Source organism: Schistocerca nitens, chromosome 8 (assembly GCF_023898315.1).
Source record: "Schistocerca nitens isolate TAMUIC-IGC-003100 chromosome 8, iqSchNite1.1, whole genome shotgun sequence".
Lineage (NCBI taxonomy): Eukaryota > Metazoa > Arthropoda > Insecta > Orthoptera > Acrididae > Schistocerca > Schistocerca nitens.
In genome coordinates this window covers 260,275,968-260,300,922 of record NC_064621.1, presented here as the reverse complement: position 1 = coordinate 260,300,922, position 24,955 = coordinate 260,275,968, and positions in this window count along the sequence as shown.

Below are 24,955 nucleotides of genomic sequence, written 5' to 3'. Positions count from 1 at the left end.
TTAAAAGACAGTTTGAATGTTGTGACTTTGTTGTTCAGACTAGCTGTTTTGCCAGATGTATTTGGAAAAATTAATGAATTAAATCTACTTTTACAAGGAAAACAGTTTCCAGTACGACTAATAAAATAACCAGCTTCAAAAAATGTTAGGTTTTGCGGTGTCTGTGTTGGCAAGACAGAAATAGGAAGCTTTCATAACACTGAATGTGTCTGTTGCTGAGACAGCACAATTACCAAATGAAACATCTGAAGAATTGGTCCAGTGTCTTTATGATATGTGCATATCTTTTGAGTAATATTTTCCGGAATAGGGGAATACAAAATCGAAAATTATTTCATGGGTTCAGCATCCTTTTGTACAGAATTTGTATAATCCAGAAAATATATCAAACGAAATCTATGAGTCCTTTTTGGAAATGCTATCAGAGTCCAGCATGAACTCATTGTTCAAAACAGGGTCACTTGATGATTTTTGGTGCAGGATTCCTGATCAATATCCATAACTTGTCGCACAGGCTCTGGCTATGCTTCTCCCATTCTCAACAACATATTTGTATCAATCGGAATTCTCAGCACATACAGCTTCAAAGACAAAGCACCGCAATAGGAAGGATGCTGAACCTTCAGATCGCTTCTATCAAGCCTGACATTAAACTGTTGGACAGAAATAAAAAACAATTTCATACCTCCCATTAAGTGGAAACCATTTTCTCAATTTATAGTTTAATCGATACAGTCTTATTTTGTATGTATTATTGTGTGTTGTATATTATTGCAGAAGTCAGTAGTGTACAATGTACCTATTTTCAATGATTTTCATCAAATTATTATAATTAAAGAACGAACATACAACCAGATTTTCCTTATTTTACGGCTCCATAAAATATTTAGTATTTCAGAGGGGCTTCGTCGCCGAAAAAGTTTGAGAACTGCTGACGTGGTGGCTTACTCATCGAGCTAATCAAATATATCTGAAGAAACTCCGTATGATTGTATCTTGGATAGTAGTCATTGACATGGTACAGTGTTGAACGCCTTACAGAGACTTCGAAAGACAGAAGCTACCTGATCACCTGCATCTACTTTCTGTAAGACTTTGATGAGTCGAGCAAGCTGTAATTCCTGCTCTTGTTCCCATACTTTAATCTTAATTTTGTATGAATTTGTACACTCACTATATGGCTCTGAGCACTATGGGACTTAACTTCTCAGGTCATCAGTCCCCTAGAACTTAGAACTACTTAAACCTAACTAACCTAAGGACATCACACACATCCATGCCCGAGGCAGGATTCGAACCTGCGACCGTAGGGGCTGTACTCACTAAAATGAGTAAATTTAGAGATAGTGTTTGTGCATCGGCTTTAATTTTATGCAGGTATTTTGTGTTTGAAGAAATCATATTAGCGTGCATGAGATAGGGAACTTTGCTTCCTCGATTATTTGTAAAATAATTTCAAGAAAATTCTGCAGCCGCACAGATAAAATTGCTAGACCTTATGTCATTTGCCAGTATCACTGTGTAACCTCCCCACAGTAAAAATAATAAATAATATAAATATTATCCTCATTTAGTGTAACCTCAAAACAGAAAAATTCCTTAACCTCTCAACGGTTAAAATTATAATTATGTCATTCACATTCAGTGTAACATCCCAACAAAATAATTTCCGTAACCTGGTAATAATGCAATGTAACTAACCTCTCAATTAAATTGTCGCTCACTTTTAACTTTTCAACAATTGACTGTGAATTTAACCTGGTAAATTTTGGACGTCAGCAGTGCTGCGTCATGGCCCTGAAAGATCATTCTGAATAAAAAGAGAAAAATTCTTACCTCAATGAAGTCGCCGGATAACGCATATATAGCTGCTCTTACAATAAATTTTTCTGGCGCAGCCCTGTGCAATGCTGGCTGATAGATTTGTCATTTATGAAAGGAAACAACTGATTTTTCTTTTGCAATAATCGGGATGATCATGGATTGGAGAAATTAGTAAATTCTTTAAATTGAAATGAATGGTTGTTAAAAGTTACTTTTTATGAGAAAGATTATTATTAGGAGATTTTTAAAACATTTACATTGGACTTGAGATAACAATACTACATATGCGCGAGGCTGCTTTTTACCTTTTACAATAATGCTCAGGCTCCGGCATCGCTGCACCACGACCGGCCCAGCCAACACGATACAACAGACCAGACTGCTCGGTAGCAACAACTTACTGCTACAGCTACACAGTTCCTACTGCAGTCAACACTGCCCTCTGGTCTGAGATTCTCTTATACCTTCCATATCGCAGGCAGCGCGTGAGCAATACATCGAAATTACATCTGCTCGGACTTCTTACAACTGTTATATCACGCCTCTACTGTCAAACTGCAAAGAAAGTAATACAGTTTTCATTTTCAATATTATGTGGAGCTGAATTTTCAGTGTATCTTAGAATTACTTTCTTTCCGTCATTTGGTTTAACTCGAGATATGGCAAGAGGTAATGTTCTTTTCTTTTAAATTATTCTAAAATTCACTTAAGCTATAATATGTATTGCCTGTATAACTTTCGAGTAGAAAGACTGTTAGGTTTCTTTTTCACTGATTATTATATTTCGGTGAATTTTTTGGCAATGACCAACCAGGTGACAGAGAAAGGTTTTTTTTTTTTTATAAAAAGGAAAGGAAAAATGCGTGCGAGGGGATGATGTAATGGGACTGGTACAGAGAACTTCACTACCATGTATTAGCTCATAGTTATTTCATAATATTTCATAAATTATAGTGGGCAGCACAAACTGTTGGGTGCTGGCTGAAAGGTCCTCACCAAAGGAAGCCGATTCCGGGGCAACCTGTGCGTACTATCGAGTGTGACAGAAAAGCTTGCCTCATCTTAGGTAGCACCCTGTAAAGGTTCCCAGAACGTGCTGGCCATTTTCTGGAGTTGCAGCAGGTGGGTATTAATACCTTATCACGGCGACAAGGTTGTTTTATACCCAAGGTACCCACTTGTAGCAAGTATTTATTCCACGTGGATGTCAACAAAAATGACGCCTTTCCATTCCAATGGAATGTGAGAAATTTCCTTCCATTTTAAAAGTATTTCTGTTAGGTCACTTCCACGTATTGCCTCCCCTCCTACACACTGTGTGAGCTACGTCAGCCGACAGTAAAAGACCGTTCAACTCTGTACCAATCTAGTAAATCGTTAGTGTTCCCCTCTATTTTTAAGCCTCGAGGCACTTTCACGTTTTTCGCATTGGATTCAAGTGTGCTGTTGTCCCTCCAACAGAGTACGGTCTGAGAACAACAAATTCTGAGTTCTCATTATTCGCTTTGTGGCTGTCGTCATATGCTGACTGCAGACCGAAAGTTTGAAGATGAAAGTGTCGCTTTTTCTATATCGTTAGGCGTTTGACTTATATCGCAAAATATGTACTTTGGGAAGCTGGCGTTTACCTACTTGTCTTTTTATCTTGGAAGCGGAGTTCACTGCATTATTTCCCTTATTAATGTGAAAATCTGGTTTTGTTTTTCTCTCCTAATCATGTCAGAGTCCCACTCAATTAACTTCAGTTTTTCATGTTAGTTTTCTGTGCTTTAAAACAATGGAGAATCCTGGATGAAATGTAGCAATATTGTGAAAAGGAAAGTTACCACTCAACACAGAGCGGAGATGCTGAGTCGCAGATAGGCACAACAAAAAGACAGTCGCAAATGTAGCTTTCGGCTAGTAAGGCCTTCGTCAAAATTAGACGTCAAACACACACATACACACACACGCAAAAACGACTCACACACACATGACTCCACTTTCAGGCAACTGACTAAATGTGGCCTCAGTTGCTGAGACTGCAGTCATGTGTGTGTGAATCGTTTTTGCGTGAGTGGGTACGTGTATGTGTGTGTTTGTAGTCTAATTCTGATGAAGGCCTTACTGGCCGAAAGCTATATTTGCGACTGTCTTCTTTTCTGTGTTTTTGTTTTTCAGGGGCCACATTGGAATTGGAGTCCATGTTCTTTTTGAACTTGAATAAACGTTTGGTATTGTGATACCGACTTCCATTTATGGATCCTACTTTCTACAACTTCTGTGATAAGGCGACCATTATTTAACAAACAAAGTTTTTTTTTCAATGTGATGGTGTTACTGTTGTAAGCAGTAGCCAAGCTGTGAGTGGAAAGTTGCATAATATTGCAAGACAGCACGTCCTCTGGCCGCTTCATACGTTAATTAAGGGACATCAAACCAGCCTTTCATTTCTAAAATCTGAAGCTGCAAACTGAAACTTCCCCTTTGAATGTAAAGAATGACTGTGCTCATAAACTTCTACGTTACTTTATTTTCAAACTCCAGAGTGAAACTGAACGTACTGAGACTGTTTTCTCTTTACTTATTCTGATGATTTCTAAACTGACACACAATATTTTAGCGCAACGCAATCTGACTTTTAACAATCTTTACAAAAGAAAAGCCCTGACTAGCAATAACCTATGCCCTTCATGAATCACTTACCTCACAAAAATCTTCGTTACTCTAACTACTGCAATACAGCGAATGCCAATACTGCCAGCTAAATAACAGATTCTAACTACTGAAGGCACTAACTACTGATAGGCATATATTTACCAAATAAAAGATTTTGATAGAGAACAAACAATGTATTTACATTAATAGTGTTCAGAAGTATATATATATATATATATATATATATATATATATATATATATATATATATATATATATATACAGGGTGAGTCCCCTAACATTACCGATGGATATATTTCGTAAACCACATCAAATACTGACGAATCGATTCCACAGACCGAACGCGAGGAGAGGGGCTAGTGTAATTGGTTAATACAAACCATAAAAAAATGCACGGAAGTATGTTTTTTAACACAAACCTACGTTTTTTTTAAATGGAACCCCGTTAGTTTTGTTAGCACATCTGAACATATAAACAAATACGTAATCAGTGCCGTTTGTTGCATTGTAAAATGTTAATTACATCCGGAGATATTGTAACCTATAGTTAACGCTTGAGTACCACTCCTCCGCTGTTCGCTCGTGTGTATCGGAGAGCGACGAACTGCGTAGGGATCCAAAGGGAACGGTGATGGACCTTATATATATATATATATATATATATATATATATATATATATATATATATATATTGAAAGATTGTAACTCTAATTTGCTTTGCTGAATAGCGTAAGATTGTGACTTGAATTTGGTATGCTGAAATCGGGTGCTAATTAGACCATGAAAGCGGTTTAAAACTGTGAGCTGTCTTGGGAGGTTAACCGTGAGTTTACTGGGCCACTGTTTCAGCAGGTAACTAGTCTAGGTTTACCACCTTACCAATCAGACTAACATTGATTATAATCTTTTACACTCATACAACAACCGGTAATATATCTATATAAAAGGAGAATTTAAATAAAAAGAAAGAAATCAGTTTATATTTGCAAATTTATTTTAAAGATTGTTCATTGAAATTTCAGCATATTATACGTGAGTTATAACTGAGCTGGTGCCTTATTTACGATTGTGAAACTGTGAGATTGGAATATTACGGAACACATAAAATATGGAGTCAAGATTGGGAGACTGGATCCAACACTGCATTCATAAAACAACACACAAAGAACATTGAAACACATGCAACAGAAAGTTAACCACAACCAATAGATTCAAATTTTCAGTTAAAGAAATTACTTTCGTAGCACAATCCTGTCCGTCTTGTAATTACCCTTCACGTGGTCAACTTGGTTTACAGAAAGCGTATAACTCCACAATAATTTAGATAATAAAAATAAATTAGATCAAAAAGCAAATTACAAAACAAAAACCTCGAACTGGTTACTAACGTCCTACTGTTAACCTGATGGGTCAAACCGTTATATAAGCACGTGGTACTGGTCTCACAAAGTACACGCCACGTGGGTTGAACATAAAGAAAAGTTGGTATATTCAAAATCTTTTCAAGACGATACGTTATAATCACACAAGCATTTGCCTTTAAGATTGATCTTACTTAGAGTTACTGACCAACACGTGGTTCCACTTTACTCACAAAGTAATAACAAAGCAACTACCGCAAATTAATCTGAACTGGACACGAGAATTACACTCCGCTGCAATTAAAGATAACCTTAGCTATTTTAAAGCTAACCCGAAATAAAATGATTAAATTCTCAGTTAACCTGAACTTAACAAATCCATTGTCCTATGGACTTAACAGACACGCGCTTGGCCGGAGATCTTACCACTTCAGACGCTCGCTACCGCCAGACTGCTACTGCTGGACTGCCCTGCGCTACTACTGGACTCCAACTTCTTACTCTCCAGCTGCCAGACTCCCCCTGAACTACCCAGCGTGCTCCCGAGAGTCGCTCACAAAGACCAACGGAAGGCGCCAGAGGGGCAGCTTCCTATACCAACATGACAGGGGACGGACCGGACCATACTAAGAATGGAAACCTCTCTGCTTTTAGGAACCGTAGCTACCTGTTTCAACGTTGGTCCTACTGTTCTCTAGCAGACAGCCTTGTCTGCTACCCTCAAGCATGCAGCTACAAACACATTTGATCATTCATCCTCTCACACAGAAGGGAAGGGGGATGACAGTATCTTATCACACACAGTATATAAAAGAAAGCGGATGTAGGTTCCGTATGAGACTGTGTGACATGAATTACATATAAGAATTACATATAAACTGTGCTTTAAAGTGTAGTAGTGTGAGAGATCGTTCTTGTTTACGTGTAAAAGTAACACGTTCCACTACTCAGTCTCCTCCCAGATAGTCAGAAACGCCACAGTAAATTTAGAAGAGGAATTTATTCCTTAAAAGACAACAAATTTGAGAAATTAAACATGAAAGGAATCCAACAGAGACCTTTCAATATATATATATATATATATATATTCGTGACATCCACCAGTTTAACAAATTTCCTTTTTCTGACGGACACACGTCCAGATCGTCCGCTCACATTAACATCTCAGAACTCTGGCATCTCTCTGCCCATATCCACCACTGCTGGCGGCTCACCTCCAATTTCCCAACGCTACGGGCTGTTCACATCCAACTGCCCAACACTACACTGGCGAATAACTTCCAACAACGAGTCCAACTAGCCACAGACTGCACACAGCACAGCCAGCGATTTTCATACCGAGAGCTGCATAGCGCTACGAACATAAAAACCTAAACAACCTACTAACAAAACCTACAAATTAATGTCATTTCTCTATCGATTATACCGCCATGCAAAGTAGGTAATCGGATGCTGACATGTATATGATCGGGAGTTGGATGTCTGCGCATCATAGCTCTGTTCATTTCACATTGAAGACAAGTGGGAATTTTGGGCTGTGAAGAGGCCACTTGCTTACAATATCAGCAAACAGCCAGAAGGGGGGAGGCGGGGGAGATATAAGGCCACTGGAGACTGCAGACGGAGTCCCGACCCGTGGCTGGCTGCTTTCTCTTTCAAAGTTGGGTCTCAGTGGCCAAGGCGACGGACGCTCGCTAATTTTAAGATGGCCGAAGCAATTTTCTCACGAAAGCCTCTTGCTTAAGGCAGGAACGCGCCAGCTTAGAGACACGGGTGTGCTATTGTTTGGGACATTTTAGAGACACGGCTGCCGAGCTCCACGGAATTGCCGACAGAACAGCGTCAGGCATAGCATCCCAGTTATCACATTCCGTTGGCGCCCATCGGAAAGCTTGCCGCGTAAAGTCCTGGCAGAGGCACAGATAGGCTGTTCAACCGTTACGTGTGCATATGTTTTCAGTCACCGTCGGGAACTGGTGGGAGGGAATGGTATTGAGCCTGGGTTGCGGAGTACGGTAGTGGGACTAAGACGAATTTGTCGTAAGGCTTTGTTTATCGGCGACGATTGGCCGAGTTCTAGCACAGCGGAGCGGTCGGTCTCTGGGCTCAGTACGGAAGCGAATTTGATGGAGTTGTTTCCTCGCCGCCGCAGGACTCAGTCGGTCGCATACTTCGCCGCTCTACCTGCAGAGTAATTTAATTTGCAGTTTCACTTGGTCGGCCAACCAAACACAGTTTTTCGAGCTCGGTCTCCAAGGTTGAGCCCAGCTCCATGCAGCGGAGCTGAACACAAGTAGCAGCCGCCATTAGTACGCCGCACTGGGCCGTACTGTTGGCAATACACGCAGCTCCGACCTGTACGGTTTCAGCGCATTTTTCAGCTGCCCAAAATTCGAATTGAGGTTTCTCAGCGGTGGCATCCGTAGAACCATTATGGTATCGTGGTACTGCATCCGATTAACCACTTGTTCATCCATATTATACATTTCACCTGTTCTCCTTGCTCCCTCTTCTCTTAGCAGAGGAATACATTAGATTCCATGCAGTGTCGTTTGTACTGGGTTCTTGTCAACACCTCTATCAGTTGACGACTAGTTACATGTTTCTTTTACGTTAATATACGTGATTGCTCCTGGTAGAAATTCGTGATCAATTTTCAGATCCATTCAAAGAAAATAAATGTAATTGTAATCTTTTAGAACGGCATGTATTTGTTAATCAGTCACATCCACCAGAATCCTTTTCCATCATCATTTTTGGAGGGGAACTTTGATTAGTTAATTTAATGAATAAACTGTACGAGAGGCTAGGCACCCCCGTTAGGATTTATGTTAGGGCCATTACAAGATCGTGTTACACACGTTGTGCAGATTCAATATAAGCCCACTTGTGTGTGATTTGCATAACATCGTGAGTCTGCCCCCAAACTTGCATGTCAGTTAAGGATCCTACGATAGCAAACACGCGGGTAGTTTCCAACATGCGATGCTGTTTATTGTGGTGTCGAGTGGACAGAGGTCGCACGTTTTATTTCAGAGTATAAGACAGTTACTAATGCAGATCAATTTCAAATTATTGATCTAATTTAAAAATTTTAAATGCGTTCATAATTAGATCATTAAGAGGTTTGTCATAGGAAGTACGTATATAACTTGAAACACCGTTAACTCGTGCCACGCAAATAGCCCAGACTGTGGTCATCCAGTATTAGAGAATTAAAGCACTTATCGACTTCTAATATAAATAGCAAATACTTTCAGACCTTTACCTTGCTTTTTCTTGCTGACAATTCTCACAAAACTATGACAGGGAGAAGTTCATCGCCTACTAACCATCGGGTTGACGTTTTGTTACTTCTTTACTACTAAGTCTGTTCACAACACGTATTCCAGGCAGTTCCCGCATTTACCCTTGAATGCATCTGCTAAATTATAACATTGTATGGCACGTAGTTTAAGAGGTATGACGTCGTAAACATTGATATGCATGAAAAATTAGCTTTTTCTTAAAACGCAGCGCAAATTATCCATGCTACACTAACCCAGTATTTGATAATTTGTAAGTAGGCTGTTTAGGTTTTTATGTTGGTAATCCCACTTAGCGCTCTGTTTGAAAATCGCTGGCTGTGCTGTGTGCAGTCTGTGGCTGGTTGGACTCATTGTTGGAATATTCGCTTGTGTAGTGTTGAGCAGTTGGATGTGAACAGTCAGTATGCGTTGGACAGTTGAAGGTGAGCCGCCAGAAGTGGAGCATATGGAGAGAGAGATGCCAGAGTTTTGAGAGGCTACTATAAGCGGGCGATCTGGACGTGTGTCCGCCAGAAAAAGAAAATTTGTAAAGATCGTTGTCATGAATTGATAGATATATGATTACTTTTGAACATTATTAAGGTAAATACACTCCTGGAAATGGAAAAAAGAACACATTGACACCGGTGTGTCAGACCCACCATACTTGCTCCGGACACTGCGAGAGGGCTGTACAAGCAATGATCACACGCACGGCACAGCGGACACACCAGGAACCGCGGTGTTGGCCGTCGAATGGCGCTAGCTGCGCAGCATTTGTGCACCGCCGCCGTCAGTGTCAGCCAGTTTGCCGTGGCATACGGAGCTCCATCGCAGTCTTTAACACTGGTAGCATGCCGCGACAGCGTGGACGTGAACCGTATGTGCAGTTGACGGACTTTGAGCGAGGGCGTATAGTGGGCATGCGGGAGGCCGGGTGGACGTACCGCCGAATTGCTCAACACGTGGGGCGTGAGGTCTCCACAGTACATCGATGTTGTCGCCAGTGGTCGGCGGAAGGTGCACGTGCCCGTCGACCTGGGACCGGACCGCAGCGACGCACGGATGCACGCCAAGACCGTAGGATCCTACGCAGTGCCGTAGGGGACCGCACCGCCACTTCCCAGCAAATTAGGGACACTGTTGCTCCTGGGGTATCGGCGAGGACCATTCGCAACCGTCTCCATGAAGCTGGGCTACGGTCCCGCACACCGTTAGGCCGTCTTCCGCTCACGCCCCAACATCGTGCAGCCCGCCTCCAGTGGTGTCGCGACAGGCGTGAATGGAGGGACGAATGGAGACGTGTCGTCTTCAGCGATGAGAGTCGCTTCTGCCTTGGTGCCAATGATGGTCGTATGCGTGTTTGGCGCCGTGCAGGTGGGCGCCACAATCAGGACTGCATACGACCGAGGCACACAGGGCCAACACCCGGCATCATGGTGTGGGGAGCGATCTCCTACACTGGCCGTACACCACTGGTGATCGTCGAGGGGACACTGAATAGTGCACGGTACATACAAACCGTCATCGAACCCATCGTTCTACCATTCCTAGACAGGCAAGGGAACTTGCTGTTCCAACAGGACAATACACGTCCGCATGTATCCCGTGCCACCCAACGTGCTCTAGAAGGTGTAAGTCAACTACCCTGGCCAGCAAGATCTCCGGATCTGTCCCCCATTGAGCATGTTTGGGACTGGATGAAGCGTCGTCTCACGCGGTCTGCACGTCCAGCACGAACGCTGGTCCAACTGAGGCGCCAGGTGGAAATGGCATGGCAAGCCGTTCCACAGGACTACATCCAGCATCTCTACGATCGTCTCCATGGGAGAATAGCAGCCTGCATTGCTGCGAAAGGTGGCTATACACTGTACTAGTGCCGACATTGTGCATGCTCTATTGCCTGTGTCTATGTGCCTGTGGTTCTGTCAGTGTGATCATGTGATGTATCTGACCCCAGGAATGTGTCAATAAAGTTTCCCCTTCCTGAGACAATGAATTCACGGTGTTCTTATTTCAATTTCCAGGAGTGTACATTGTTTCTTCTCTGTCAAAATCTTTCATTTGCCAACTGTGCTTATCAGTAGTTAGTGCCTTCAGTAGTTAGAATCTTTTATTTAGCTGGCAGTATTGGCGCTCGCTGTATTGCAGTATTTGGAGTAAAGAAGATTTCTGTGAGGTAAGTGATTCATGAAAGGTACATGTTATTGTTAGTCAGGGCCATTCTTTTGTACAGATTTTTGAAAGTCAGATTGCATTGCGCTAAAAATAATGTGTGTCAGTTTAATGATGATCAGAAGAAATAAAGATAAAACTGTTTGAGTACGTTGAGTTTTGCTCAGCTGTTTGAAAATCAAATAACGTAAAAGTTTACTAGCACAGCCATTCATAATTTTTCAAAGCTACGAGAGTCTCTGAACCGAGCAAAGAGTACTAAATGTTAAAACAAAGAGTAAATATTTCTCTCAACTTCACACAAAAAAAATGGCTCTGAGCACTATGGGACTCAACTGCTGAGGTCACAAGTCCCCTAGAACTTAGAACTACTTAAACCTAACTAACCTAAGGACATCACACACATCCATGCCCGAGGCAGGATTCGAACCCGCGACCGTAGCGGTCGCGCGGTTCCAGACTGTAGCGCCTAGAAGCGCTTGGCCACTCCGGCCGGCCAACTTCACACAGATAATTAGACTACACACTACGCAAATTGATTGAAAACAAATAAGCTCGCTCTCCCATTGTTTCATTTTGTAAAGCAGACGACGGACTACTGAGAACAAAAGAGAATAGATTTTCCTAATAACGTTACAGGCACTGCTCCACCATGACATCATTCATACATACAGTCACCTTGAGGCAAAACATAAACTACGTGTTGTAGACTGGTGCAGCGCTACTTTAAATAAATGAAAATCAAGGAAATATTTAGGCTGTTCGAGTTCAGTGGCTTTTTGCAATAATCGTGTGTTTCTCTTCTTAAGATAATGATTTAATTTTATATCATCAGCGTTAGTGACAGTTTCTTAACGTTACGTAATATTAAGCATATATATATATATAGATTTACTAAAGAATGCTTACGTTTATATTGCTGGTTTCAGTCGAATCCAATGTGCTGCGAAGCACTTTAGATTTATTAATCTCTGAAAACAGAACACATTAGTGAATAACTTTATAAATCGGTGACCTTATTGTGAAATAATTTTACATAAAATTTGTTCTTTTTCTAAAATTATCATGATGTTGTGGTCTTCAGTACTGAGACTGGTTTGATGCAGCTCTCCATGCTACTCTATCCTGTGCATGCTTCTTCATCTCCCAGTACCTACTGCAACCTACATCCGTCTGAATCTGCTTGGTGTATTCATCTCTTGGTCTCCCTCTACGTTTTTTACCCTCCACGTTGCCCTCCAATACTAAATTGGTGATACCTTCATGCCTCAGAACATGTCCTACCAACCGATCCCTTCTTCTAGTCCAGTTGCGGCACAAATTTCTCTTCTCCCCAATTCTATTCAAAACCTCCTCATTAATTATGTGATCTACCCATCTAATCTTCAGCATTCTTCAGTAGCACCACAATTCGAAAACTACTATTCTCTTCTTGCCCAGACTATTTATCGTCCATGTTTCACTTCCATACATGGCTACACTCCATACAAATACTTTCAGAAATGACTTCTTGAAACTTAAATCTATAATCGATTTTAACAAATTTCTCTTCTTCAAAAACGCTTTCTTTGCCGTTGCCAGTCTACATTTTATATCCTCTATACTTCGACCATCATCAGTTATTTTGCTCCCCAAATAGCAAAACTTCTTTACTACTTTAAGTGACTCATTTCCTAATCTAATACTCTCAGCAACACCCGACTTAATTCGACTACATTCCATTATCTTCGTTTTGCTTTTGTTGATGTTCATCTTATATCCTCCTTTCAAGACACTATCCATTCCGTTCAACTGCTCTTCCAAGTCCTTTGCTGTCTCTGACAGAATTACAATGTCATCGGCGAACCTCAAAGTTTGTATTTCTTCTCCGTGGATTTTAATACCTACTCCGAATTTTTCTTTTGTTTCATTCACTGCTTGCTCAATATACAGATTGAATAACATCGGGGAGAGGCTACAACCCTGTCTCACTCCCTTCCCAACCACTGCTTCCCTTTCATGCTCCTCGACTCTTATAACTGCCATTTGGTTTCTATACAAATTGTAAATAGCATTTCGCTCCCTGTATTTTACCCCCCCCCCCCCCCCCCCCGCCTTCAGAATTTGAAAGAGAGTATTCCAGTCAACATTGTCAAAAGCTTTCTCTAAGTCTACAAATGCTAAAAACGTAGGTTTGCCTTACCTTAATCTAGCTTCTAAGATAAGTCGTAGGGTCAGTATTGCCTCACGTGTTCCAACATTTCTACGGAATCCAAACTGATCTTTCCCTCGGTCGGCTTCTACTAGTTTTTCCATTCGTCTGTAAAGAATTCGCGTTAGTATTTTGCAGCCGTGACTTATTAAACTGATAGTTCGGTAATTTTCACACCTGTCAACACCTGCTTTCTTTGGGATTGGAATTATTATATTCTTCTTGAAGTCTGAGGGTATTTCGCCTGTTTCATACATCTTGCTCACCAGATGGTAGAGTTTTGTCAGGACTGGCTCTCCCAAGGCTGTCAGTAGTTCAAATGGAATGTTGTCTACTCCCGGGGCCTTGTTTCGACTCAGGTCTTTCAGTGCTCTGTCAAACTCTTCACGCAGTATCATATCTCCCATTTCATCTTCACTTTACATCCTCTTCCATTTCCATAATATTGTCCTCAATTACATCGCCCTTGTATAGACCCTCTATATACTCCTGCCACCTTTCTGCTTTCCCTTCTTTGCTTAGAACTGGGTTTCCATCTGAGCTCTTGATATTCATACAAGTGGTTCTCTTTTCACCAAAGGTCTCTCTAATTTTTCTATAGGCAGTATCTATCTTACCCCTAGTGAGATAAGCCTCTATATCCTTACATTTGTCCTCTAGTCATCCCTGCTTAGCCATTTTGCACTTCCTGTCGATCTCATTTTTGAGACGTTTGTATTCCTTTTTGCCTGCTTCATTTACTGCATTTTTATATTTTCTCCTTTCATCAACTAAATTCATTATCTCTTCTGTTACCCAAGGATTTCTACTAGCCCTCGTCTTTTTACCTACTTGATCCTCTGCTGCCTTCACCACTTCATCCCTCAAAGCTATCCATTCTTCTACTGTATTTCTTTCCCCCATTCCTGCCATTTGTTCCCTTACTCTCACCCTGAAACTCTGTACAACCTCTGGTTTTGTCAGTTTATCCTGGTCCCATCTCCTTAAATTCCCCCCTTTTGGCAGTTTCTTCAGTTTTAATCTACAGTTCATAACCAATAGATTGTGGTCAGAGTCCACATCTGCCCCTGGAAATGTCGGACCAACGATAACGTTAATCAAGTCAACAAAAAAACTTCGAACTGTGATCGACGTTTAACAATGAATGGTCTGGTTAAAGAATTCCAAAACATTGCTTGAACTATTTACAGGGCTGTCACTGAAGAGCCTGGGTATCACAAACCGTGTGCGAGGTGGATTCCAAAAATTTTCACTGACCAAGATTGGGTAATGCACAACAGTTTCTAGAACCCTATAAACGAGATGGAGACGATTTTTTCCCCACCTAGTTACGGGAGACAAGACGTGAACATCGTATACCAACGCAGAATCGAAACAACAGTCAATGCCGTGGCCGATTGATTTCATGGACCGTGAGTCAGCAGTTGCAGATGATGTTACGTTACCAACTGGTACAACTCCCAAACGTCAGACCTTTGTGCAGAAGGATTAAAAATCTGGCGCAGCGCTACAGAAAGTGTAAAGATGTGAACAGCGAATACGTAGAAAAGTGAAATGAATGTGCAGTAAAATATTACTGTCAATAAAAACCTTTCTCACAGCCTTCTTTTGTTTATAGACATACGGAACTTCACTTTGAAATATGCCTCGTAGTTTGTTTCGTGCTCAGTAGCAAGCTGACAAAATCTACAAATGGTCAAACAGTCATATTGCTATTCAGGTCAATCAGTTTTCTCTATACGATCTCGTGCAAAGCCGTCCAAAAACAGTTGTAAAATGTTATGATAACCATAAGGGAATTGTGTCAACAGCGAATAAAAATACGAGTGTTTATGCATGTAAATGTGCTGTCAATAATAAAATATTATTTTGGAACGAGAAAACTCTACACCTTTACGTGCTTTGAACATAAAAATATTAATAATAAGTATATTTCTGTGTAACAAATAATAGGGATAATAAAGGCAGTGATTACACCACGTCAAGGAATTTCTATCTAAGTCTAGGATAAAGACTTGGATGAATAAAATGATCACTCTGGCGTCAGCTCTCGAACCTATTCGAGGCTTTGGCACGAGCTGATTTCTGAACGCACGATTTTGTTAACTGTACGTAAGTTTTTTCCAAATATGTGTATAAAAAGTATTTAAAACTTTTCCTTTTAATCTCATTTCATACCTTCCCCTCCAAGAGAATATAATGAAATGGAAATAATTAACTATCGCAATCTGCCATTGTTTTGTCCTAATGGCGCTTAGGCAGCCATTACGTGAAAGATAATTAATCAGATGATTTTCAGCCTTCACCTACAAGACAAAAAGAAAAAAATATATTCAATATTTTGCTATCAGGAGAATCAAATATTTTTTGCAGAAAAATATTCATTAAATACACACAACAAACCTAAAAATAATAAATAATAATATGAGGGTCAGGCTTGCTTATGAGTCAATCGCTGTTTTCACTGGAGAAAATATTATTCAAATCATAATTAACAATAAGAATTTAAGTAACTTTGAGAAAAATAGTGCAGCTATGTAGGTGATTACATCGTGTCTCTCTCTGTAAGAATATTTATTTATCGGGCTTCAACTACTATAGTTTTAAACAAACCACGAATATTTTAGAACTAGTCATGTTTGTTGACAACATGAGCAAATTGTTGCAACCCGACCTAGTACCTTTACTGTAGCTGCATTGATGACTGTTAGCGTATATTTTACCCACTACTACGAGTGTGCGAAAAATACGCGACGTCAAGACTGACAAATATCTTCATCCACGATTCCAAAATTAACAAACCGATAAATTAGAGAGAGAGAGAGAAACGATATAAAGCCTATGTAGTTTTTTCTACTTTTATTCCCAATGGATTTGGTAGATGCCATGATATTTGAATCTAGTATTTATGCAACTAATCTTCATTTGGCCAGTGATACGTGCCAACGAAAACAGAGGAAATGACACCCTTCTGCAAACAACGGTGCTAATGGGAGTAAAACGGTTTCTAAGCTACAAAGACCATTCGTGAGCTCGACCTAAACTGAGCAACGCTTATAATCCACCTCTCATTACACTAAACAGATTTGGTTGGTTCCTTTCTAACATTTACTTGTCAGATAACTACCTTACGTCCTATAAAAATGATCAGAATTTTGATAATCTGTAAAAAAATTGGTCTTTGATTGACCAATATGCAGAGACATGTGAGATGTATTTTCATCCTTTAGCACTGACGAATGCATGGCCATATTCAAAGGCAAATCGTCCCGGAAACAGTTAACGCCTAACAAAGCGACTAGAAGAGGCTATAAATTTTGTGTGCGTGCAAGTGAATCAGAATGCGTTTCCAAGTTTCAGTTTTACACAGGAAAAATTGGTAGTATTGTGAAGACGAATGTAGGGTGTAAGGTGTCAGGCAAATCCAACACCTTCCATGAAAACCCTGACATAATAAGCAAATCCAGTAGTATGTCACATAGCTCAGAATAAATCGTGACATTAAATTAACAAAAGTAATACGAGTAACGAGTGAGCAAATGGAATACCACAGACTAACATAAGAATGCCTAAATGCATAGGCAAAAAGGAATACAAACGTCTCAAAAATAAAATCGACAGGAAGTGCAAAATGGCTAAGCAGGGATAGCTAGAGGACAAATGTAAGGATGTAGAGGCTTGTCTCACTAGGCGTAAGATAGATACCGCCTACAGGAAAATTAAAGAGACCTTTGGAGAGAAGAGAACCACTTGTATGAATATTAAGAGCTCAGATGGAAACCCAGTTCTAAGCAAAGAAGGGAAGGCAGAAAGGTGGAAGGAGTATATAGAGGGTTTATACAAGGGCGAAGTACTTGAGGGCAATATTATGGAAATGAAAGAGGATGTAGATGAAGACGAAATGGGAGATAAGATACTGCGTGAAGTGTTTGACAGAGCACTGAAAGACCTGAGTCGAAACAAGGCCCCGGGAGTAGACAACATTCCATTAGAACTACTGATGGCCTTGGGAGAGCCAGTCTTGACAAAACTCTACCATCTGGAGAGCAAGATGTATGAGACAGGCGAAATACCCTCAGACTTCAAGAAGAATATAATAATTCCAATCCCAAAGAAAGCAGGTGTTGACAGATGTGAAACTTACCGAACTATCAGTTTAATAAGTCACAGCTGCAAAATACTAGCGCGAATTCTGTACAGACGAATGGAAAAACTGGTAGAAGCGGACCTCGGGGAAGATCAGTTTGGATTCCGTAGAAATGTTGGAACACGTGAGGCAATGCTAACCTTACGACTTATCTTAGAAGAAAGATTAAGAAAAGGCAAACCTACGTTTCTAGCATTCGTAGACTTAGAGAAAACTTTTGACAATGTTAACTGGAATACTCTCTTTCAAATTCTGAAGGTGGCAGGTGTAAAATACAGGGAGCGAAAGGCTATTTACAATTTGTACAGAAACCAGATGGCAGTTGTAAGAGTCGAGGGGCATGAAATGGAAGCAGTGGTTGGGAAAGGAGTGAGACAGGGTTGTAGCCTCTCCCCGATGTTATTCAATCTGTATATTGAGCAAGCAGTAAAGGAAGCAAAAGAAAAATTCGGAGTGGGCGTTAAAATTCATGGAGAAGAAGTAAAAGCTTTGAGGTTCGCCGATGACATTGTATTTCTGTCAGAGACAGCAAAAGACATGGAAGAGCAGTTGAACGGAATGGACAGTGTCTTGAAAGGAGGACATAAGATGAACATCAACAAAAGTTAAACGAGGACAATGGAATGTAGTCGAATTAAGTAGGGTGTTGCTGAGGGAATTAGATTAGGAAATGAGACACTTAAAGTAGTGACGGAGTTTTGCTATTTAGGGAGTAAAATAACTGATGATGGTCGAAGTAGAGAGGATATAAAATGTAGACTGGCAATGGCAAGGAAATCGTTTCTGAAGAAGAGAAATTTGTTAACGTCGAGTATAGACTTAAGTGTCAGGAAGTCGTTTCTGAAAGTATTTGTATGGAGTGTAGCCATGTATGGAAGTGAAACATGGACGATAACTAGTTTGGACAAGAAGAGAATAGAAGCTTTCGAAATGTGGTGCTACAGAAAAATGCTGAAGATTAGATGGGTAGATCATATAACTAATGAGGTGTTGAATAGGATTGGGGAGAAGAGAAGTTTGTGGCACAACTTGACTAGAAGAAGGGATCGGTTGGTTGGACATGTTTTGAGGCATCAAGGGATCACAAATTTAGCATTGGAGGGCAGCGTGTAGGGTAAAAATCGTAGAGGGAGACCAAGAGATGAATACACTAAGCAGATTCAGAAGGATGTAGGTTGCAGTAGGTACTGGGAGATGAAGAAGCTTGCACAGGATAGAGTAGCATGGAGAGCTGCATCAAACCAGTCTCAGGACTGAAGAGCACAACAACAACAACCTTCCCACCGTGGGACAAACGCAGTTCAGAGGGGAGAAACTGTTGTGGCGTAACAAGCTAGCTACGCCACACTGAGAAGGAAGCCGAAAGGCACGCGCTAAGCTACAGCAGGATGGCTTGAAGTCTGGAACAGGATACGTATTGAATACTATAAAGAAAATACGTAGCTTTGGAATATACTTAACTTTTAATCAATCCTTGTGATACATCTCTCTTGACTATACAAATGAGACTCGTAAGATACATGCACTGTGACAATTGGCGCCTTGCTAAGTCGTAGCCATTAACTTAGCTGAAGGCTATTCTAACTGTCTCTCGGCAAATGAGAGCAAAGGCTTCGTCCGTGTAGTCGCTAGCAACGTCGTCGTACAACTGGGGCGAGTTCTCGTACGTCTCTCGAGACCTGCCGTGTGGTGGCGCTCGGTCTGCGATCACACAGTGGCGACACGCGGGTCCGACATGTACTAATGGACCGCGGCCGATTTAAGCTACCACCTAGCAAGTGTGGTGTCTGGCAGTGACACCACAGAAACTAGAACAGAACCCGAGAACAGAACCGTGATAAGCTGAAACGCCCTACGATAACGGACGGACGGACACCCACGTCGCCAGCTAACCACTAGGACCACACCACCCGTCAGTTTTAGCGTGAGACTTTCTCGCGTCTCTGTTACCTCAGGACCACCCCCTCAGCCAATGTTAAAAGCTAGAGCCCTCCAGCAGAACAGTATAGATCTTACGATAACACAAAAAGTGCTACACCACCCGCAAGTTTTAGCGTGAGACTTTTTCGCGTCTCTGTTACGTTAGGACCACCCCCCAGCCCATGTTAAAAGATAGAGCCCATTTCATCTTCATCTACATCCTCTTCCATTTCCATAATATTGTCCTCAGGTACATCGCCCTTGTATAGGCCCTCTATATACTCCTTCCACCTTTCTGCTTTCCCTTCTTTGCTTAGACCTGGGTCTCCATCAAAGCTCTTGATATTCATGCAAGTGGTTCTCCTTTCTCCAAAGGTCTTTTTAATTTTCCTGTAGGCAGTATCGATCTTACCCCTAGTGAGATAAGCCTCTACATCCTTACATTTGTCCTCTAGCCATCCCTGCTTAGCCATTTTGCACTTCCTGTCGATCTCATTTTTGAGACGTTTGTATTCCTTTTTGCCTGCTTCATTTACTGCATTTTTATATTTTCTCCTTTCATCAATTAAATTCAATATTTCTTCTGTTACCCAAGGATTTCTACTAGCCCTCGTCTTTATACCTACTTGATCCTCTGCTGCCTTCACTACTTCATCCCTCAAAGCTACCCATTCTTCTTCTACTGTATTTCTTTCCCCCATTCCTGCCATTTGTTCCCTTACTCTCACCCTGAAACTCTGTACAATCTTTGGTTCTTTCAGTTTATCCAGGTCCCATCTCCTTAAATTCCCCCCTTTTGGCAGTTTCTTCAGTTTTAATCTACAGTTCATAACCAATAGATTGTGGTCTGCGTCCACATCTGCCCCTGGAAATGTCTTACAATTTAAAACCTGGTTCCTAAATCTCTGTCTTACCATTATATAACATATCTGATACCTTTTAGTATCTCCAGGGTTCTTCCATGTATACAGCCTTCTTTTATGATTCTTAAACCAAGTATTAGCTATGCTTAAGTTATGCTCTGTGCAAAATTCTACCAGGCGGCTTCCTGTTTCACTTCTTAGCCCCAATCCATATTCACCTACTATGTTTCCTTCTCTCCCTTTTCCTACTGATGAATTCCAGTCACCAATGACTATTAAATTTGCGTCTCCCTTCACTACCTTAATAATTTCTTTTATCTCATCACACATTTCATCAATTTCTTCGTCATCTGCAGAGCTAGTTGGCATATAAACTTGTACTACTGCAGCAGATGTGGGCTTCGTATCTATCTTGGCCACAATAATGCGTTCACTATGCTGTTTGTAGTAGCTTACCCGTACACCTATTTTTTTATTCATTATTAAACCTACTCCTGCATTACCGCTATTTGGTTTTGTATTTATAACCCTGTACTCACCTGACCAGAAGTCATGTTCCTCCTGCCACCGAACTTCACTAATTCCCACTATATCTAACTTTAACCTATCCACTTCCCTTTTTAAATTTTCTAACCTACCTGCCCGATTAAGGGATCTGACATTCCACTCTCCGATCCGTAGAACGCCAGTTTTCTTTCTCCTGATAACCACGTCCTCTTGAGTAGTCCCCGCCCGGAGATCCGAATGGGGGACTATTTTACCTCCGGAATATTTTACTCAAGAGGACGCCATCATCATTTAATCATACAGTAAAGCTGCATGCCCACGGGAAAAATTACGGCTATAGTTTCCCCTTGCTTTCAGCCGTTCGCAGTACCAGAACAGCAAGGCCATTTTGGTTAATGTTACAAGGCCAGATCAGTCAATCATCCAGACTGCTGCCCCTGCAACTACTGAAAAGGCTGCTGCCCCTCTTCAGGAACCACATATTTGGCTGGCATCTCAACAGATACCCCTCCGTTGTGGTTGCACCTACGGCTACCTGTATCGTTGAGGCACGCAAGCCTCCCCACCAACGGGGCAAGGTCCATGGTTCATGGGGGGGGGGGGCAAACAGACGTAGCCTTCCTTTTTTAGCGAGCGATAGAGACCTCCAAAGAGGCGGAAGCGCAGAATTTACTGGCGATAACGGTGCTGCGTGCCTCAAGTAGAGGTCCAAACGCCGTGTCACACGACTGTCAATTATTAGGTCACCAAATGAAATAGACGGTGTGAACAGAAAAGACAAAGATGGGGGCGGAAGGGAACCTGTTCGCTTCGCTTGAGGCGGAGGACCAATGCAGAGGCTGTACTCAACGGGAGTTCCCTCAGCAGTGTCCGAACAGGCACCCAGTTTGCTAGTAACTGGGAGCTCCAACGTTAGCTTTGTTATGGAGCCCCTTAGGGATGTAGCGTTCAGGGCCGGAAAGAAAGCCAATGTGCACACTCGGTATATCTGCGAAGAGGCCTGATTCTAGACTTGGAGAAGGACTTGCCTAGACTGTCGGGCACGCAGAATGCAATCGTCTGTAAAGGAGACCGCATATAGGACACTAGTACGACCCATTGTTGATTACTGCTTGAGGATTTGGATCCGTATCAGTCCGGGTTAGAGGAAGACACCGAAGCAGTACAGAGACTGACTGTTAAATTTGTCATCTGCAGTTTCGAGCAACACCCAAGTATTACGGAGCTGCTTCAGAAACTAAAATGTACGGCAAGAAAGGAAGAATGAATTGATTGTTGGTGTTAATAAGGATCATCCTCCTTTACCTCCTCTGCATTACTGCGGATGACATGTCACTGAGCACATTTGTTCTGTGCATGCAGGACACGTGAGACGCCTAGTTGTTTCCACTGCGCTGTGTGGAATACGAAGGTTCTGTTATAGTTCACTAACCTGCTGTCTTCATGTTGATGTCCCCAGTGCAGAAAACAGCACGCAGGTCGTAGGTTCTGCATCTTGAGGCTGAAACTGACTTTTAGCGAGGTTCTGTTGAGAAATAATGTATCACTTCTTTGGGATACCACTCGCGTATTTTAATATAGCCACGCGAGAAGACTACATGAGCTTAATACAACACCTTCTGAAACAGCAAAGTACATGATCAAACACAATGTTTACGAAAATGTATCTTTACACTATTTGTGGCACGTGTCTGTGCCTCATGACTACCGGAGTGAACCTTTTAATACTGAATACTTGAAAACACATCCTGCCACAGACAACATGACTGTACATCTCGAGTGCCTAATCCAGAGTGACGAACAGTAACTTAAATAAAAATTGGAAACACATCCTACGACAGACAACATGTCTGTTCTTCTCGACTGCCTAATCCAGAGTGACGAACAGCCCGAAACACTTCGCGCGCCATACTAGAAAAGGCGTGACCCGAACGCTTCCGAAGTGCTTCATTTGCAATTTCGTCAGTATTTTGTTTTTGATTTAAATTGTTTTTAATAATTCTAAAATGACTGATTGTTAGTCAGCTGTTGAGAGGTATTTATATTAAAAAGTGAAGTCATTCCAATGAGTAGTTTAACTAATAATAATAACTATAACGTTTTGGCGCCCTTTATCCGAACACAGCAGCCAATCACAGAGCAGTAGCATTATGCAGGCGGTCTTTCTCACGGAAATGGTACCGAATCTAACATCTGTCACAGGTACCTCAGGCCACATTTCGTCATCTATATACTTCTTGACAGGGTTGTACCCTGTCCCCGATGTTATTCAATCTGTATATTGAGCAAGCAGTAAAGGAAACAAAAGAAAAATTTGGCGTAGGAATTAAAATCCATGGAGAAGAAATAAAAACTTTGAGGTTCGCCGATGACATTGTAATTCTGTCAGAGACAGCAAAGGACCTGGAAGAGCAGCTGAACGGAATGGACATGGCCTTGAAAGAAGGATATAAGATGAACATCAACAAAAGCAAAACAAGGATAATGGAATGTAGTCGAATTAAGTCGGGTGATGCTGAGGGAATTAGATAAGGAGATGTCTTGTGACAGCCAGAGCGAGAGCACCAGCAGCAGCGAGTACTGTTTGTATAAAGCGTTTATTTTGCATTTTGTTTACGACCTTCCACTAAGGAAGGGATTCTATTTGTGTTTATCTACTCTGCATAGAAACTAACAGTTCTTGATCGTTAGGAGAGAAATTTATTTTGTACTTATTTGCTGCGCTTAGCTTTTAAATAGTTTTTCTGGGAAAACCTAGCGTAGTTTTCGCGTCTCGTATTTCAGTGAGTGTTTCTTGATTATCAGAGTAGCTCATCAGAAGATTATCTTGGGAATTTGTCACCGTATAGAGTAGGGTAAACATAGTCATGTGTAGGGACTGTGGTTGTTGTGAGCGGACGCAAGGAGAATTGGCCACTCTTCGGGGGCAGGTGGAGGCTTTGTCTGTTAGGCTCATCGAGCTCGAGGCGCAGGCGTCGGCTCGTAGTGGCGTTGGGGCAACTGTGGTGAGACCTATGCCTACTTCGGTGGCCTTGGAATCACATGGAACCCCTGATGTCGCTGCGTCTTCCGGCAGTGAGCATCTTACCGGTCAGCCATCACTCCAGGGAGAATGGCGGACAGTGGTGGGCTCGCGCGTGCCTGGCCGAAAGGCGAAGGTGGGATCTGGCCGCGTGGCAGCTGCCTTACCCCTTTCCAACAGGTACGGGGTGCTTCCTAGTGGTGATGACATCGTTTCCGAGCCACCACAGGATGCCTCGCCTGTTGGGCCAGTGGCCGATTCTCCGGCAAGGTCCCGACAGTCACAGAGGGCGGGCCTATTAGTTATAGGGAGCTCCAACGTTAGGCGGGTAATGGAGCCCCTCAGGAAAATAGCGGGTAGGTCGGGGAAGAATGCCAGTGTGCACTCGGTGTGCTTGCCGGGGGGTCTCGTCCGTAATGTGGAGGAGGCCCTTCCGGCAGCTATTGAACGCACTGGGTGTGACCGGCTGCAGATAGTAGCACATGTCGGAACGAATGACGCCTGCCGCTTGGGTTCTGAGGCCATCCTTGGTTCCTTCCGGCGGCTGGCTGATTTGGTGAAGACAACCAGCATCGCACGCGGAGTGCAAGCTGAGCTTAATATCTGCAGCATAGTGCCCAGAGTCGATCGCGGTCCTCTGGTTTGGAGCCGTGTGGAGGGTCTAAACCAGAGGCTCAGACGACTCTGCGACTATAATGGTTGCAAATTCATCGACCTCCGTTATTGGGTGGAGAACTGTAGGGCCCCCCTAGACAGGTCAGGCGTGCACTACACACCGGAAGCAGCTACTAGGGTAGCAGAGTACGTGTGGCGTGCACACGGGGGTTTTTTAGGTTAGAGGGACCCCCCCTTGGGCGAAACGATAAAATACCTGACGGCTTACCAGAGAGAACATCAGCATCGTTGATAAAGAACGTCCGTCCTCAGAGACCAAAAACAGGAAAAGTTAACGTAATATTGGTAAACTGCAGGAGTATCCAGGGCAAGGTTCCTGAATTAG